The sequence below is a fragment of the Octopus bimaculoides genome, chromosome 15, assembly GCF_001194135.2.
Source record: "Octopus bimaculoides isolate UCB-OBI-ISO-001 chromosome 15, ASM119413v2, whole genome shotgun sequence".
NCBI classification, from domain to species: domain Eukaryota; kingdom Metazoa; phylum Mollusca; class Cephalopoda; order Octopoda; family Octopodidae; genus Octopus; species Octopus bimaculoides.
Window position 1 is genome coordinate 56979927 of NC_068995.1, and position 5583 is coordinate 56985509.

General features: G+C 40.6%; 1 protein-coding gene across 2 annotated transcripts in view; it reads right to left on the reverse strand.

The window, feature by feature from the left end:
- LOC106870740 (tRNA (guanine-N(7)-)-methyltransferase non-catalytic subunit wdr4) overlaps nucleotides 1–5583 on the reverse strand; it is a 1056013-nt gene that overhangs the window by 882579 nt on the left and 167851 nt on the right. The gene's annotated exons all lie outside the window — the stretch shown is intronic.

Genomic DNA, 5583 nt, shown 5'->3' on the forward strand with positions numbered 1-5583 from the left:
CAATGCTGGTGTGTTTACGTTCTCGTAACTTAGCAGTTTAGCAAAAAGAGACCAATAGAATAAGTACTAGGTTTACAAAGAATAAGTCTTGGGGTCGATCTGCTTGACTAAAAGGTGGTGCTCCAGCATGGCCGCAGTCAAATGACTGAAACAAATAAAAGAATAAAAGAAAGAATATGTAGCAAAATAGGGAGAGAGAGAGAAAGAGAGAAAGAGAGAGAGGAGTCCTTATAAAAAGAGACTTTGCAAAGCTGTTGCACATGTCTTTTATTTCTTTCTTTATCTCTTCGCTTCAGATTTTCTTTATTGCCTTTTTTGTTTGGTTTTTATATCTCAGGCATTTTTATTTATCTATTTATTTTTGGGTTCTTTTCAATCTCCTACTTTTTTTTCACTCATTTCATTGGTGTGTGGCCATAATGGAGCACTGCCTGAAAGGGTTTTAGTAAAATAAAAAATCAAGCCCTGTTCTTATTTTTAGGTCTGGTGCTTATTCTGTTGGGCCCATCTTGCTGAACCACTAAGTTATGAGGATGTAAACAAACCAACAACGGTTGTGAAATAGTGGGGGAACTGACAAACACACATATGCCTCTAATGGGCTTCCACACAGTTTTCAACTCCCAAATTCACTCACAAGGGCTATATTCGAAGACACTTGCACCAGGTGCCATGCAGTGGGTCTGAACCCAAAACCACATGGTTGCCATGCCATCTTCCTACCTACAAAGTCATGGCTGCACTTATGTTTAATAACATCTTTGTTCTTGCTTCCATTCCTCAATCGTCTGCTACTCAGAGTCATTTGCCATCTTACACTTTGATATTTTTTTTCTTTTTAGGATTATTTTATTTTATTTGTTATTCATCTGATGTTTTCTTTTTGTTTGTTTTGTGATCATTTAATATTTTCCTCCTTCCTCGGCCTCATTTAATTCCATCTCTTTTCTTTCTGATATGTTTTCTCTTTTCCCTTCTACCTGTGTTCTGGCTTCTCTCTCTCTCTCTCTCTCTCTCTCTCCATCTTTCTCTCTATCTATCTTCCCTACATGATGTCTGTTTTTTTCTCCTCTACAGGTCAAACATTCCAGTTGTCATTACCTGGTGCTCATTCATAATGGTTCAGTTAAGTTGGTTTTCTGTTTTAAGACTAAAGGAAAAACACTAGTTAATGCCAAAGTTATACCACCACCACCACCACCACCACCACCACAACTAGCGGTACCACAACTATAACAATCACTCCACCACTCCTACTATCACAACCAACAACATTTGTTTATACCAAAACATGGTCATAAATTAGAATAGAAATTCATCAACTTTCATAAGATTTTCTTTTGTGTGTGTGTGTGTGTGTGTGTGTGATGTGTTTATCTCAGTTTTTACATTTTCTTAATTTTAATTAAAAATTTAAAAAGAAAAAAGAGTGAAGTTTACAATGTAATATAATATTCAAAACACTTTTGAATAGCATTATTTAACACAATAAAGAAGAGCATTTATTGATAAACAGCACCATAAAACATGAGGAAATGAGACTCTGTGATGTTCATGCTTTTGTCAAGAAAGCTAGTAACGTATGAGAAGTAAAATGACTCGAATTAAGATGGATTGTCTTTCAGACTTGTAGAATGGTTACCACACGAATGAAATGCTGAAACATTTTAACGCCTTTGATACCAACCTGTCTAAGACAGCCTCTGGTTTTATGATACAAACTTCCCTTTTAAAGGGATCTAAATTAAAACCTTTGAATGCAAATTTCATGTTATGTTCCAAACACCAGCTTGATAATAACTAAGTTAGTTAACGAAAGTTTTCATTATTCTCATAATTAGCAGAAACAAGATCAGTGTATTTCAAAAGGAATTTGACAACAAAAGGGGTTAACGAGTTGTAGGAATTGGTCAAATTTATTTTCTCAAAGAATATTTGATTTCAGTTGGTTTATTAATGTTCCATTTATTAAATATATGTTAACATTAACTTACCTATTATGTGTGTATATATATATGTATGTATATATACCAATGTCACATGGTTGGGAAGCAAGCTTCTTAAACATACAGCTACCCCTGCATCTTTCATCATCATCACTATTGTTTAACATCCGATTTCCATGCTGGCATGGGTTACACAGTTTGACAAGAGCTGGCTTGCTCGAGAGCGATCCAGTCTCCAACTGTCTGTTTTGGCATGGTCTCTACAACTGGAAGCCCTTCCTAATGTCAACCACCTAACAGAGTGTCCTGGGTGCTTTTTATGTGCCACTGACATGGGTGCACGTTCCTGTAGCACAAGCACAAGTGCATCTTATGTGGCAAGTGGCACAATTCACATGGCACTGGCATGAGTACATTTTACGTGCCACTGACACAAGTGCATTTTACATATATATCCTCATCATCATCATCCTCATCATTTAATGGCTTTGTCAATGAGGCTCGGTGGCAGGAAATGCATCCAGTTGTAGAAAAATCTGCTTCAACAAATTACATCTGACTCATGAGAGCATAGAAAAGAGGATGTCTAAAATGATCATGATGATGGTGATGATTTTAATTATACTGAACTGAATTAATTAGTGGAGAATAGAAGGGGCAAGAGGGGTAAACAACAAAAACGAAAGAACGTGTGTGTGTGTGTGTGTGTGTGTGTGTGTGTGTGTGTGTGTGTGTGTGTGTGTGCATGAGAAAAGAATTTCATTGCAGAAGGAAGAGAGCATCTGATGGTCATTGTGTCTGTGTGACTGTATGTGGTGACATGTCTTTCATATCCCATTGCTAAGCTTCATGTGATGCCATCTGTTGAAAAGGAAACAACTGACAGGATTTCCAATGTTTGTCGTCATAACAGATTTTGATTTATTTATTCAACGCTTTGGTCAATAACAACGAACTGATCCACCTGTGAAAAGGACATAGAGCTGGGTGTAGGCAGCTATAAACAGCTAAGTGCTGGAGCTGTACACATTACTCAGTGGCAGTAACAATGCAGGAGCTGTTCACCCCTTTACTATGGATTGGCACAAACCAAGAACGGGTAACCTTTTCTCCAAGAAGTGATCCACATGATGCATGGCTCACCATCAGGCAAGCCACAGTAATAAAAAAAATTTCAAGTGCCACCAACCAGAGGTTGCCTATGGCTGGGGTAAAGGATGGAGATCCACTCAAGGTTTTTCTATCCTTCATTTTGAGCTCAATAAGATCCATCCATTTTCTCTGCTCACTACTCCTAGAAGGGCCACAGAGGTAGAGCCCTTAGGCACCTCTTCCATAGGGTGCTATTTTTTCCCACCCCACCCATTAACAGTTGTTCCCTCCTGGACCCAATTTAGGGCCCTGGAACACTCTCCTTTCCACTCCCACCCACACCTCAAAGATCAAGTTGCAGGCTTTTTGTTGGTTGGACAGGCATTAGGTGGAGACTGCAACATATTTTCCAAACAGGCCCTTCTACATAAGGTCTGACCATGTCCCATGTTATCCCACCTGGTGATTGATGTAACATGGTTGTCTTTTTTTAACCCTTTTTATATTACAATTTTTGGTGTCTTATCCAGGCCAGGAACCAAGCTGGCATTTGTATGGAACCATATCAAGAAGTGGCAGGGTTCGAATTCTTCTTGAATCGCTGGAAGTCAAAGACAGAAGGGAAAATATGTGAACAGTGGGAATTCCAGTGGGTTGACAGTCTGGGAAGTAAGGAAAGGGTGTAATGATTATTGTGGGTTCTAATCCAGAAGTCTAAAAGACAATGATGATGGGGGTTCTTGTTAGTGAAGGGAGTGGTTACAATTTGGGAATGTGAGTGATAAGGACAATGGTGATGGTAGTTATGGTGGTGGTGGTGGTGGTGGTAGTGATGATGGTGGTGGTGGTGGTTTTAAGTGGTATTAGTAATTGTAGTGGCAGCAGTATTAGTGGTAATTACTGTTGTCGTTTAGCTTCATATTAATCCTGATCAAGCAGACCAATGACCAAAGGAAGAAAGACAACTGAATCAGGAGTGCCAGAATGGTGTAGAGGCACAAGACTTTCCAGCCAGTTCTGAGAAGCAGCAACTGAGACAGTTTTCATTAAAGATCTTCTCAATCAGGGTTGAGCCATGACTAAACCGCAACCACAAGGTCTCTCACCACATCCCCACCCATCACAAACACAGCCACAGCATTAATTATGTCTCTTAATCTCCCTTCTCCTGACTATCACCCCCACTGGAATAGTTTCCCAATCATAGTTTACTTGTAACTGTTCACTTACATCCATCTTGGTGCTAAGCATTTCCAGAAGATTCTAGAAAGGTGATTCCTCCAAGACTCAGCTTGAAGATTTGTAAACCAGAAAATTACATTTCAAAAACAAAGTTAGACTGCATGATGTGTGTGTGTGCATGTATTGGGGGTGAGTGCATATTTGTAAATGGATGTGTGTGTGTGTGTGTGAGTATCTGTTGGTGTAATTATGTGTAAGCTTATCAAAGAATTCTATGATGAACATTATGACAGTGTGCATGTGTGTGTGTGTGTGTGTTTGTGTGTGTGTGTGTGTGTTTGTGTTTGTGTGTAAGACAAACAGACAGACAACAGTGGCAACAGCAGTGTACAGGGTGTTCTTTTTTTTTCCCCCAGTTGCTTACACATCTTCAAAAGACACACACAATCAACCAAAGCTCTTGGCATACCTTCCGCACAACACACACAGACACACACACACAGCCCATAGCACCACCCTTACACACACACACACACACACAACCATCTGTTGCTCTTTACAACTGTCTACTTTGAATCTTGCTTGTTTCTCACTGATACTACTTCCCCCCAGACTACCACCACCACCACCACCATTAGTACTATCCCAATTACCATTGCTCCTATTACCTATACTACTATTACTACTACAACCACTGCTGCTGCTGCTGCCTCTACAAGTACAACTATTACCTCTGCCATAATTTCTCACCACCACCTTCCTCTTTCGTCACCACTATTACCTCCACTGTGGTGATAAGTAGTGGTGGTAGTTGCTCAACCACTGCTACAATCACCAATACTATTATCGCAACTGTTATGATCATCGATCACTACATTGCAAGCACCACAACAATACTACAACAAAAAAACAACTCTCCACTCAATACACTGCTGGCAGCACACCACCACCCCAGCCACTGCTCTCAACACCAACACCCCAATGACCATAACGAGTTACAGCAATAGTAGTAGTAGTAGTAGTACTGCCACCACCATCAAAGTTACCACTAAATGCACTACTGCCATTGACAACAGCACTACCACCACCACCACCACTGCAACCATGACCACGGCCACAGCCAACAGCACCACCACTACTGCAACCATGACCACGGCCACAGCCAACAGCACCACCACCACTACTGCAACCATGACGACGGCCACAGCCAACAGCACCACCACCACTACTGCAACCATGACCACGGCCACAGCCAACAGCACCACCACTACTGCAACCATGACCACTGCCAAGTCTACTAATAAATGACACTAATGGTTAACACTGCACCAATACGACGACAGTAACCAGAAACACCACCACC